The 13,357-nt window shown below is 44.0% G+C and overlaps 1 protein-coding gene across 2 annotated transcripts in view; it reads right to left on the reverse strand.

Annotated features, from left to right (window-relative positions):
- The window catches only part of LOC144141585 (uncharacterized), a 60,284-nt gene that overhangs the window by 29,798 nt on the left and 17,129 nt on the right, over positions 1 to 13,357 (reverse strand). The window lies entirely within an intron of this gene.

A 13,357-nucleotide genomic window follows, 5' to 3' on the forward strand; every position in this document is an offset into this window, starting at 1 on the left:
TGAAGTTCGGTGAATTGAAGAATGAATCTTACTCTTTAGCCTTGGACTGAGGAGCCTGCCCACTAACCAGCTCGATTTTACTGTTAAATTTTTCTCCTCCTCCTGGTCCTCCCCCTCTTGAGTGCAGTTTTACTATAACGCCTATCTGAATATTGGGATGATATGGCTGTGGAAAATGTACCGAAATATCCCTCTAAATCTGAACCAACATAGTCTTACTGTATGTTTGCCTTACAGGTTATTCGTTTTGCTCAATAAGCCTGCATACTGGTTAGAAGCCTGGTATAAAACCAGCACGCGCCTATACACACAGCAGGTTATTTGGAAATCAACCTACATTATTTGTGCCCCATAGTGCATGTCGGCACACTTTCATGCCGTGACAACGTAAAGTGACTTGATACAATAGTTTCGAGTGTTAAGCACAGTTGCCACATCTGTTTTACCTTACATACGATTAGCTGGAATCGTAATGCCGTCTGCCAAAGCCGACAGCCCCGATGGCCTGGAATTTGTTTTGGTCTTCCATTTTTGCTGTTGTCGGTTGTCAGCCTGCGGCTATTACCTTTGTTCGAAAGACTGCTGAACACACAGGCTGACGCCTAGGTCCGACTCTTCGCGCTCCGCACAGGACCAGCTTCGCAGCAATGCATGGGCGACGCCGGCAATGTTTTTTTCCGGAGCGGTATCAAAAGCTATACTTAAAATCACGCCTTGAGCTAGTTTACGCTATTTTAAGTCTTTTGTTACGAAAAAAAATTTGCGCATTCGCGAGATCTGCTGTGGACAAGCACAAAATCTCAACCGCGCGCAAAGAAACAGCATAGAGAGCGAGCCCGAGTGAAGCAGACGACAAATGCGAGAATCCCTAAGCCGACGTCACGGAGGCGCGCTCCGCAGCGCCGCCCGTGGTCGCGCTCACCGCCAATAAAACACGAAATCTTTCGAATAAAACCAACTTGCATTTTCTCTTCATGGCTCCTTTAACTGCGAAAGTAAAATTAGAATTCAATAAGTACACTTAAAACATAAGAAAAACAATATTTTTATGCAAAAAGTGCAATAAAAGCACTATCTTGCAGGTAGGTAGTTTATTGTTTATGTGACTAACTTCTTGTTTGTACCGGTAATTCTGCATTAACAGTGTGAAGCATTCATTACGTCTGTCTAAGGTGTAGCTTATAAGCGACTTAGCTGCTCTCAGCAATGCTACAGATCTGTGAGACAGGATAGTTGAGCAGACACCAATTTATTTGAGAGCAGGCCTCAGATACGTGTCGGTGTACAAACATTCAAATTGAAATAACATACTAAAAACAAACTAATATATACACAGGTAAACAATCCAATGTGGATTAACAATATGGAAATCAAAGATCACAAGACCACTCGCACTTTGTTGTACAGATACCAGGACACTGCACCTCTGTGCAATTATAACTCACGGGCATTGCACAAAGCCTCCACAAAAATTGTTACTGGCGGTAACGTTTGCGCGCCGCAATCGCAAATGGATACGCCTCGTTACACGGCAGTTAACCTGCCCGCTAACGCAATGGGCGCGCTAAAGTGGTGCTTTCCGCTGTATTAAAACTCTCTACTGTTTGTACAGTGACGACTGCCTCATCGTCGACTCATGGAACCTTTTCTCATTGTCCGAAAGGTAGCCACGAACAACGGCTGCGATCAGAGACGTCAGTGACTGCTTTCAACTCGCACTTTTGACATAGTACCCTGTTTTAGGCTTCAGTGCCGTTATTTGTCGTTAGAACAACGTCAAATCCAAGCCTGTGAAACATTACCCACAGCTCCTTCATACTTAGCCACACCGCTTCAAAGTAGCTGCGAAATTTCTCGTTGTTCCAGTACTCTGAGCTAGAAGCACGAACAGGTAAGGTAAGTTTAATAACTACCACATGTGGGCGTCAGCTTCCCGGCGCGCAAGGCCAGCCGCGCACTCTGAACGATCGACCGCCACGCACGAACGCGACGCCCGAAACCACGACACGACGGAAACAAGGGGAAAATAGCTCTCTCTCGCTCACTTATTAACCTGACAGAAACGTTTGCAGGTCAACACTGCACTTGTTTTAAATAACCGGCCGACGCCGACGTAGAGAAAACGCGCACGGCACGATTTGTTTTGGGTTAAACAAGAAAGTGAAGAAACGACCTTTGTCACGTGACGTCTGGTCTTGACCTCACGACATTTATGATCACATGACAGGGGCGCGAGGGGGTGTCATAGAGATCGGGTGTGAAATGAGGCTCACCCGAGTTCTTCAGGAACAAGGGAATCCTATTGACGCCTTGTATAGACCTGATACTGGCACACTGAGACGTGCGTTTCGTTTTGCAGCGCGGACAACGAATGTGGCTTTGTATCGAATAGACATATACGCCGTAGCAAAATATATTTCAGGGATGAGATTACCCAATACCTGACAATAACTTGTGCCTTTCATGGGAATATAAACCACGCTAAAATATGGTTTGTTAAATATGTGCCCACTCACGCCGGATAGCAAGGACCAACGAGAGGTCATAATGAAACCCCGGAAAACTAAATGGCTTGCCAAGTCCAGTAGAAACAGATCAGCACGTACGGAAATAAAAAAAAAACTGAGGTCAGCTTCGAATGAAAGAGGTTTGTCGAAACATAAGCAAGGTAGGACCCACATTACCAGCTAGATGAGAAATGCACCGTTATTTCACAAGACATGGGGAGGGGCAGGGGCGCTTAACTATCGTTGAGTACAAATGCGGAGTGAAATCAAGCGACGAACGTTTTAGTAATCACACACACAATCTGCGTGTTCACTTTCCTTTTGTTTTTCGACTTTTCCACATCAACGAACAGCTTACCACTAGGCGGACGCGTTTTTTGAAGTGTACAGTTTGTTCAGAAGCGATAAAAGTTGTCGTTGGAAAAGGGTGGCATCAGGTAAGGCCCTCTGATTTCAGTTTGCGCTAGATTCTGCAGGCTCCCTGTGTGGTATGACGATGTTTCGAAGAAACCTTTGGCACCGAAAGCGGAATACTCTATAAGCCCGTGGCCGCGCTGCTCGCGAAATATATATCTAGCAGATGATCCAATTCCGAGCGCTCACCTCACGATTAGGCCACCCAGGTTTAAATTTCTTGTGTGTGGATGGGCGCATAAAATTTTGCATTATCCGTCGCACTTATTTTGTAGAATGTTCGGGAAATTTATGCCACACTGGCTTTTCAAGGGTAGTGATCAATATCTGAGGTATGAAGCGTACGTCACTGACGTGATCAGGTATGAGTGCTCCGCTAGATAAATTAAGCGCTCAAAACAATACATCGTATTGTATAGCCGTAGCATGACCATCTGAAAATATACTGCTTACAGAGATACTGTAAGTATATTTCCGGGCAGTGGAATTCCAATCAGCTTCATGCATATGCCGGTTTCGCGACGCTGGCCTGTGACACACACCTGGCGCTTATACGGACCGAATGTACCGCACTAAGATCGCGTCAGAAACACTTACACTCTCTTGAATACACCACAATGGCAAACAGGGTGACTGCTTTAAATCAATAGGTATATACAACGCATACAGACGGTAAATCTCAGTCGTGAACGTGTCACGACAGCAGCGGCGACATTGGTGAGCGTGCCGAAGACTCCCGCGACTACTTTTGTAACGGGCCGCTAGGGGAAGATCAGTGGTGCCCCTACACGCAGTGCTTGAGGCTTATGGCAATTACAACTCACTTTTTCTCGCCCAGGGCAGGAGAGGGTTTAGCGGTAGTCCTAGAATTAGCCGGGACGCTGGGCTGAAGGCTAAGATGCGGTCTATTGGTTTCAGTTTTCGTTACTGCGTTGCGAAAAAAGACCACAAATTTTGTCAGGTGCTCCAGGAAATCAGAAAAATTGAGCTTTGTAACACTTGTGTCCGCGAAGACGATTGGCCGATCACGGAGAAAGATGAGAGTCAGCAGTTATGGCTGTTGTAGAATCGATATGGTCATCAACAACTGCATAAATAATGAACCACCGCTTCTTTTTCGCCTGTGCGTTGTGTTGCTTTGGGGAAATTTTATTGAAGTTTTTTAAAATAAATATATCAACTCCGCTGTAAATGAACGTAACGTGGTGGGCGCACACGGAGTTTTTAAAAACAAGTTTACCATGACTCTACCACCTTGAAATATTTTTGTCTTGTGTTGTGTTGGGTTTTATGGCACATAAGCAACTTAGGCTATCGTGCGCCAAACGGAAGGTTTTGTGTATTTTGTGGATAATAACTGTTACAGCACGTTACAGCATTACAGCTTGCTTAGAAGCCCTGCTTCTTTTATAAAACTAAAACGGAGGAAATTTTAACAAGTGCGTTTTCTCCTAAAAGTACACTGGGGTGAAATGGAATGTGTTCGTCGTAGAACAGCCTAAAATGCTTTTTTATCAGGACCTCAAATTTCGTACATGAGTTTAACATGTGGTTTACTGTTAGCTTTTGGTCGCATTCCTCGCATCTCGGTTTATCTTCTTTCGTAACTAGGAAGTTGTGTCAGATGTGTATGTCCAATGCTGAGACCACATAAAATAACTTCTGTGAAGCGTTCTTCATGTTTGCTCGATTCCCACTCTGCTATAGTTGGTTTAACTATGTGAAGTTTGTTGTTTGTTTCGTTATCTCCTGAGGACTGCCATGTTTCTCTCAGTTTACTCTGTATTAATTTCATAGAATCGCTATGAGGATTATGTACTTGGGTTACTGTTTTGCTAGCAGCCTGTGCAGACCATGCATCGGCTCCCTCATTACCATTAATCCCAACATATGTAGGAACCCAGGACAACTTAATTTCCTGTCCCTGTATTTTTGCTGTCCTTAAATTGTGTATTATGTCTAGTGGAGGGATTAGCAGCGACACGCTCGCGGTAGATATTTCAGACACGTCACCTGATGGTAGTGGAAACAATTCTGAGTCGTCTGCTCTGTGACAGCCATCTGAGAATACCATCAGGGTCGTTAACATAAATGCCCGCAGTCTCGCTAACGAAACTGGACAGCTTGAAGCCCTTTTGTTATGTCACAGCCCACACTTGACCTTTGTTACGGAAACGTGGCTTCACAGCGAGATACCAGATGACAACTTAGTGCCGCCAGGTTACAAAATATTTCGAAGGGACCGGCCAACTAGAGGTGGCGGTGTAGCAGTAATCTTAAAGACTGGTATTAAAGCCTCCCTTCTTGCGCAATCGCCAGACACTGAAAGCCTATGCTTAAGGGTTTTTTTCGGGAACAGAGTTATCATTGTTATCGCTGTGTACAGACCACCTGATTCTGGTCCCGATTTTCTTGTGAACCTGCGATCCCATATGGCCTCTTTTAGTAACAATAAGCTTCTCGTCCTTGGGGATTTTAATCTGCCCAACTGGGACTGGGACCGCTTGAGAACAAAACCCGATTCTTGTCACAGTGATGATATTTTTACATAATGCTTACACACAACCTTGTCCAAGTAGTTAAGCAACCAACACGAGTTTGTCGAAATTCATCCTCTATACTTGACCTCGTTTTTCTGCCCAGATCTTTCGAAAAGTACGACGTCTCTGTCGAACACGGTTTCTCAGATCACAAAATTGTCTTTGTGTCAATTTTTCGTTTTTATAAAAATGTAACAAGTTCCCCAGTTCTCAGAAATGTGAAAAACTTTCCGAAAGCTAATGACACAGCAGTTATTGAGTATTTCGAAAATAACTGGTCTAATTTCGCTGATTATGATGTTGAGGTCCTTTGGAATAAATTTAAACATATGTGTTTATTCTGCTTGCGAAATTTTTACCCGATAAAGTTAAGAAGACCGCCAAATATACGCCCTGGGTATCTAGATCCATAATTCACCTTAAACGCAAAGCCAAGCGCTTGCGAAAAAAACGTACAGCACCTCAACAGCTCTCCGAGATTCGTACTGCCCTCTCCAATGCTATTACTCGTGCCAAGAGTTTCTACTTTAACACTACTTTACCGAACTTCATAAGAGAGGAACAACAAAAATTCTGGAACTTTATTAGACAGCGCAAAGAAAACGTCACTGAAATTTCCTTCAACGGCTCTAAATTGACCAATCCTCGAGTCATCGCGAATGAATTTGTATTTTCATAGCGTATTTTCACAGTCTGAGTTGAAAGTAATACGGTAGCTTCCTATCCTGATGTTAATATAGTTTCACACAATGGTGTCTTAAATATGTTACTCCGATTAAAAAACAAATCGACGCCAGGGCCCGATTGCATACCCAACGCATTTCTGCGGCGTTATGCGGAAACTGTGACGAAATTCCTTGTCCTTATTTTTGAATCTTCTCTTCATTCAGCCACGCTACCTTCTGATTTTAAAATAGCCCGTATCGTACCTATTCCCAAAAAAGGAGACCCACTCTTAATTCCTAGCTACAGACCCATATCTATGTTATCATCTGCCTGTAAGCTACTTGAGCACGTCGTTGCTACGTTCATAACGGAATTTTTAGATACCCATAAAATCCTCTCGACATTTCAGCACGGGTGTCGCAAGGGATTCTCGACCATCACTCAATTACTTACAGTTGTTCACCACGCTTCTTCAATTCTAGATAAGAGAGGACAGGTTGACCTGATTCTCTTAGACTTCAGTAAGGCACTTGATCGCGTTCCACACGACAAATTAATCGACAAATTACTTCAAATTGGGCTTCCACCGTTTATAGTTTCTTGGGTAACTGCCTATTTAACTAACCGCAGCCAGTACGTCGACATAAATGGAAGCACCTCTGACGCTCTCCCCGTTACATCTGGCGTACCGCAAGGAAGTGTGCTAGGGCCTTTACTTTTTCTTATTTTTTGTAACGACATTGTTAATGTTATAAATAATCCGGTCCAAATACGTCTTTTTGCAGACGATTGCATCCTTTTTAACGAAATTAATAGCATCGAGGATCAACTTGCGTTAAACTCAGCGTTAGAAAATGTTGCTTCTTGGAGCAAAACTTCTAACATGCAACTAAACCATGACAAAACATACCTCCGAATGACTAGAAAGAAACACCCTTTGGAATTTACTTATTGTGCTAGTGACCAACCACTAAAGCAAGTATATGAACACAAATATCTCGGCGTTACATTAACCAGTACCTTAAGTTGGAACTCTCACATTACTAACATATGCGCTGCAGCTTTCCGTAAACTTTGTTTATTACGACACAAACTCAAGGATGCTCCATCTCAAGTTAAATACTTAGCGTATACTTCAATAATTAGACCGAAACTCGAATATGCTTGCGTTATTTGGGATCCTCACACGAAAACCAATATCGATTGCCTCGAGAGAATTCAAAGAAGAGCCATCCGCTTTATTTATGGTATGTACGGGCGAACAGACTCCGTTTCGGCCCTCATGGAAAGGCATGCTATCCCAACATTAGAATCCGGACGTAAATCAGTTCGGCTAAAATTGCTCTATCAGTTAGTTAACCGGAAGCTCTTATTTGATTCCAGCCCCTACATTAGTCTCCTGGCAACACGGCGCGGTCGTAATTCACATGCTCTTGCCTTAACTCCATATTTCGCCAAAACTAATCTTTTCAAATTTTCGTTTTTTCCACGCACGATCAGTGAGTGGAACACGCTACCGCTTGCCGCCCTTCTTTCGACAAATACTATCGACGCGCATGTCTTCCTGGGGGCGTGAAAATGATTTGCTGTTGTCTTATCCACTGTTTCATTGTGTTGTTGCATTGCTTTACTTCAGTGCCATGTTTCTCTCCCCCCCCTTTTTTTCGCAAAATGAAAGTCGTGTAATCCCGCTTAATTGGTTGTTGTATGTATGTGATGTTAGGCTTGATGCCTTTTCATATTCTTTTTTTCCTGTTTATTGCCTGTACCACTCCTGCTTGGGCTTCATGCCTGCAGTATCTTGTAAATAAAATAAAAAATAAAATAAAAAAATTATGGGTTGAGCTGCATTTTTGTAATATAGGGATGTGATCGCACTGAGAGATTGTTTGTAGAAACACTTTTCGGAATGCTTTCCTTCCTTATTCTTTGTACAGCCACATCAATGGCATAAGACTCCGCTGTGAAAACCGAGGCGCACTGAAGTAACCTGATCACCTTCTCCCATTTACCCTGTATTGTTGCACTACCAGCATAGCATGATGTTTTGGAACCGTCTGTGTAAAATGAGGTGTAGCCTTTGTATTTCTCGTTTACTGCCAAAAACTCCTGTAATATGTGTTCGCCCGGCGTTTTCTTTTTTTAAACTGCGTTAGTGTAAAATCGCACGCAGATAGGAATGTATACCAAGGTGGTACTTGTTTTGTTCTTTGGGCAGTCGCAGGTAATGTGTCCAGCATACTAAGTTCTTGGAATTTCTCTTCAAATCGAAGGAGCAATGGTCTAATAGCTTGGGGTTTTTTATTAAACAGTGTCCCGGGCATTTCGTAACTATGGGATAGCACAGATGCTTCGGTAGTGAACGGATCGTTAGGATGTATGAGCATGTCAGCATGGTTCTGTAAGTGTGGTTCATTGGTTTCAACATAAATACTGCTAATGGGTGATGTCCTATCTGCACCATATGAGAGATATAACCCTAAATTATGTTCGGGGTCCAGTCGTTTCAAGTAGGACTGCCTTGCTGAGCCATACACAATGCAACCATAGTCTAAGCAAGACGAAACAATGGATCGATAAACATGTAGAAGGCATGATCTGGCGGAACCCCAGTGTTTGCGTGACAGAACCTTAAGTATATTTAGAGGTCGGGATGCTTTATTTTTCAAGATATTGATGTGAGGCAGGAAAGTGAGTTTTTTGTCAAATGTTATGCCGAGAAGTTTGTGTCCATTTTGTACGGGTAAATTTGTTTCTCTTAGGTGCAGGGTGGGGTTGGTCTGCAGGCCTCGTTTTAGCCAGGAAAGAATAGCGACTGTTTTGTGTGGTGAAAACTGGAAGCCATTTCTGTCTGCCCTTGTTGTCAGTTTATTTATAGACAACTGTAATTGTCTCTCGCACGTCGTTACATTGGAGAATGCACAAGCTATTTGAAGGTCATCAAGATAGACAAAATACATAACCGACATTGGAATTATTTTGGATATGGATTTAATTTTTACGACAAACAGTGTTGTGCAAAGAATACAGCCCTGAGGGACCCCATTCTCCTGTACAAAATTCTTCGACAGGGTTGTGCCCAGGCGCACTTGAAATGAACGATTTGTCATGAAGTCATTCAGGCAATTCAGCATTCTTCCACGGATGCCTAATTCTACTACATCCCGCGTTATCCCAAGCCTCCATGTAGTGTCATAACTCTTCTCAAGATAAAAAAAGACAGGAATACAGAGTTGTTTGGGTATAAATGCTTCTCGTACTGCATTTTCGAGGCGGACAAGATGGTCAGTTGTTGAGCACGCCTTTTTAAAACCGCACTGGTGAATTTGAAGAGGTTCATTTGATTGCAGGACAAACCTAGCCTGGTATTCACGACAAGTTCAAAAGTTTTGGCTAGACAGCTGGTAAGGGCTATTGGTCTATAACTACTAGGGGAGGTTGGCGGCTTTCCGGGTTTTAGTAAGGCTACAATAAATGCTTTTTTCCAGGCTGCCGGCATCCTTTAGGGTACCCAAATTTTGTTAAAAACTTTAGAAGTGCTTCTACAGAAGGACCGGAAAGATGTGCGAGCTTTTCATAATGTACATCATCTGGGCCGGGTGCATTCTGCTTACCGGCCGATAGAGCTCTCTTCAACTCTTGGAGCGTTATTAAACTATTATAAGGTTCGTTTGTGCCACCGTGTGTTGGAAGCTTTTGTGTCTTAGCAGTGTGTTTGTATTTTAAAAATGCTTCTGTGTAATGCACAGAACTGGAAACGTAGCAGAAATGTTCACCCAGTACATCCGCCGGGTCTTCTAGGCTAATTTGTACACCAGGTGCTGTTAGAAGAGGAACTGTAAAAGGGGAGTACGTGCCGCTGAGTTCCCGAACTTGCTCCCCCATGTTTTTATGCGACCGAGCTGTTTATAGACGAGACATAGTTTTTCCATGAAGCTTTCTCGGCACTCCGCCGAATGTATAAGGCTTTAGCTTGTTTCCTTTTAAACTCTAATAAATTTTCTTGCGTTGGATACCTTCTCAGGACTCCCCATGCTGTTTTTGCTGCTTTTTGGCTTCCTTACACTCTTGTGTCCACCATACTTTGTTGTTTTGTCTCACCATTCCCGATGACTGTGGAATAGCTAAGCGTGCAGCCTTGAGAATGCAAGATGTAAACCTTTTATTCAATTCATCGATGCTCAGAGTGTCTGAAAAAACTTGGTCTAAATTTGCTTCGGAAGTAAAAAGTCCCCAGTTAGCAAAATGAAGTTTCCACCTGCGTGGTTTTGTCAGGATAATGATTGGTGATGATGGTACGCTAATGAGTACAGGTAACATCATCAGCAATATACAGGAACGTCACCCATCATCCCTAATATACAGGATATAACATCATCACCAATTGTGAGTACAGGATCGCTCCCATATGGCGTGTTAATAACGTTCCAGTTAAAATCTAAAAACAATAGGTGAACTAAAAGACAAATCTATGCAGCTCATTTTCCCTGAGCTTGGATAGCAGTATGTAGGTTTGCCGGTGTTTAAAAGACGGACATTATTGGATAGAATAAAGTCCTCTAAAATTTGACCCGTTGCGTCAGTTTCTTCACTCCCCCCAAAAGAAGAGTGGGCATTAAACTCGCCAACTATTAAGAACGGCTCTGGTAGTTGGTTTACCAATTCTTCAAAATCTTGCAATGTTACTGTGAGGTACGGTTCAATCTACACACAGCACACTGTTATTGTTTTAAATGCAAGCAGGCTGATAGCCACTGCTTCTAGCCTAGTGTTAAGTTTGTCTTCTCGAGCTGATACGACATTTTGGACAATTATTGCTACTCCGCCTGAGAGCCTACTCACCTGCTCTCGGTCGCAGCGGAAGACCTGGTAACCTTTCAGTGTATTCTTGTGGTTAGGACCTAAGTTTGTTTCCTGAACACAAACTGCCTCAGGTGAGTGTGTGGCGAAGATGTTTTTGATATCACTTAAATTATTTAAAAGTCCTCTGCAATTCCAGTGGACAATAAATGCCATGTTGGTTTTTTGGTGCACTGAAAACTAGGTTTTCGGTCCTGTGATTCGGGGCTTGTTTGTCTTTGTGTTGCCTAGGAAGTTCCGCCGCCAATCCGACGTAGAGGGCGCAGAACCTCCATCAGTTGTGTCCATCGTCTCTTCAGAGACGCTGGAGGTTCGTGCAGGACGCACATGTGTCGAACTGTTTGACCTCACAATGTGGGGTGAGGCCTTGGAGACTGCCGAACCAGGGGTCCGTGCAGCCCGCTTTGGAGGTGGTGGCGCAGCGCTAGCTGCTTCCACCGGGGTGGCCGGGGGCCTTGCTTGAACCTCACTCTGTGTGGCTTCAGCAGGCGCCGAAGACCGCAGTGATGCTGCGCCCTGCTGCACCACAACGGAGTAGGATCGCGTATGTGCCGGTGAGAGTCGCCTGCTCGCCTCGTGAAATGTTAGGTTCTCCGTCACTTTGAGTGTGATTATTTCTTTTTCTTTTTTCTATGCTTGGTAAGCACGGGAGTATGCTGCGTGGTTGCCCTTGCAGTTCACACAGAGTTGTTGTTTAGATTCGCAGTTCTCGGCAAGGTGCTCATTGGAGGCACATTTGGCGCATGTCTCTTGGCCCCGGCAGCTCAGAGAGCTGTGGCCGTAGCGTCGACAATTTTAGCATCGGCATGGGTTTGGTATTTTGGTATGCAGGGTCTAAGTTTCATCTTTGTGGAACCCACCTCTACAGATTCTGGAAGGATGCTTGATGCGAAGGTGAGGACGATATGCTTAGTTTCAATTCCTTTGTTCTTCCATTTCATTTTGATTCTGTAGACATTTTTGACATTTTGCCCTTTCAGCTGTTCTAGAAGCTCCTCCTCGCACAAGTACTTTAGGTCGTCATCTGAGATTACTCCGCGAACTGTGTTGTGTGATCGGTGCTCGCTGAAAGTTACAGAGATCTCTCCAAAAGACGTTAGCTGTGGCAGTTTATCATACTGATGTTTGTAGAGTAGTTCTAGGAAGAGGTCTCCGTTGGCTAGCTTCTTTGTCTTGTACCCTTCTCCAATGGTGGCTTTTAGCGTTTTTGCTTCTACAAATGGCGAGACAAGTCGGGCAGTTTTGTCGGGGTCGTTACTGTGCACCACATGGAAGCGTGGAAAGTTGACATTTTTCGTGAAAAATTTTGTGTTTACATCGGTTCCCCCTCTTTTACGAGAGGGATCAGTTGATCGAAAAAAAAGCCATAAAATGAAAAATCTGTTCGGCCTTGGTTCCAGTCGGCCACCATGGAGCCCAACAAGGGGGCGGGACAGAAACTCACAAGTCCTGCCCACGCCAGCTGCACACCACGACTATAACCAAATATGGCTGAACTCAGGGTCGTTTGCCACACAAGGTTAACCCTAGCCGCCAGGAAAAACAGAAGCTGAGAAGCAATGAGATGACAGGAAAGTTGTTAGAAAGAAGACAGGAAAGTGAAAGATGAAGGGGAGCACAGGAAAAGGCAACTGCCGATTCCCCCCGGGTGGGTCAGACCGAAGGTGCCGTGTACGAGAAGCGGAGGTCAAAGTGGTGTGTTGCCTTCGCCAAGGGGCCTTAAAGGTCCAAGCACTCGGCGTCGGCTCAACCAGCAGAATCCTCTTTTTCCCGGACACGGCGCTGCCACGCACGGCTACACGTGGGTGCTCGGGGTCCGTGGTGTCGCACAGTACACACAAACATCTGCTTTAATAGATGTCCCCTGCGGGGAATATTTTTGTCTTTTTATTCTGAATACTTCTGGCAGTCAATTAAGAGTGGGTAAAAAACACATCCAAGCAACAATAATATGATAATGAGCAACTTTGTCGATGCGGTGTATGGTTACTGAGAATTATTTTGCCTAAGTGTCTTTGCATTGCCACAATACTGTGTCAGCATGCAATCTATCAGATTGCATAATTGTTCTTGTAATGAATAAACCATACCATTTATATTTTAACCCTTCGCCCCATGCCGAATGTACATACACATGCTTTGTTCAGAGAATCCTGTAGTTCAAAGTTGATGGCGGAATGTTAAGTTCAGAAAACAAGTGCAATTGGTAGAGGATGCTTAGGTAGAGAGCAACCGAGCTCCAACTAAAGGTAATAGGCGGAGATGAGCGTACTCCGTGAAGCACAGGGCTAACAACATCTGCACCAGCACTGTAAGAAGACTGCTAGCGAGTCTCAGGGTAGGAGGAGAGGAAGACATAAATCTTCTCCA

This window comes from Haemaphysalis longicornis, unplaced genomic scaffold (genome assembly GCF_048455015.1).
Source record: "Haemaphysalis longicornis isolate Haplotype H1 unplaced genomic scaffold, Haemaphysalis longicornis Haplotype H1 scaffold_6, whole genome shotgun sequence".
Classification (NCBI taxonomy): domain Eukaryota; kingdom Metazoa; phylum Arthropoda; class Arachnida; order Ixodida; family Ixodidae; genus Haemaphysalis; species Haemaphysalis longicornis.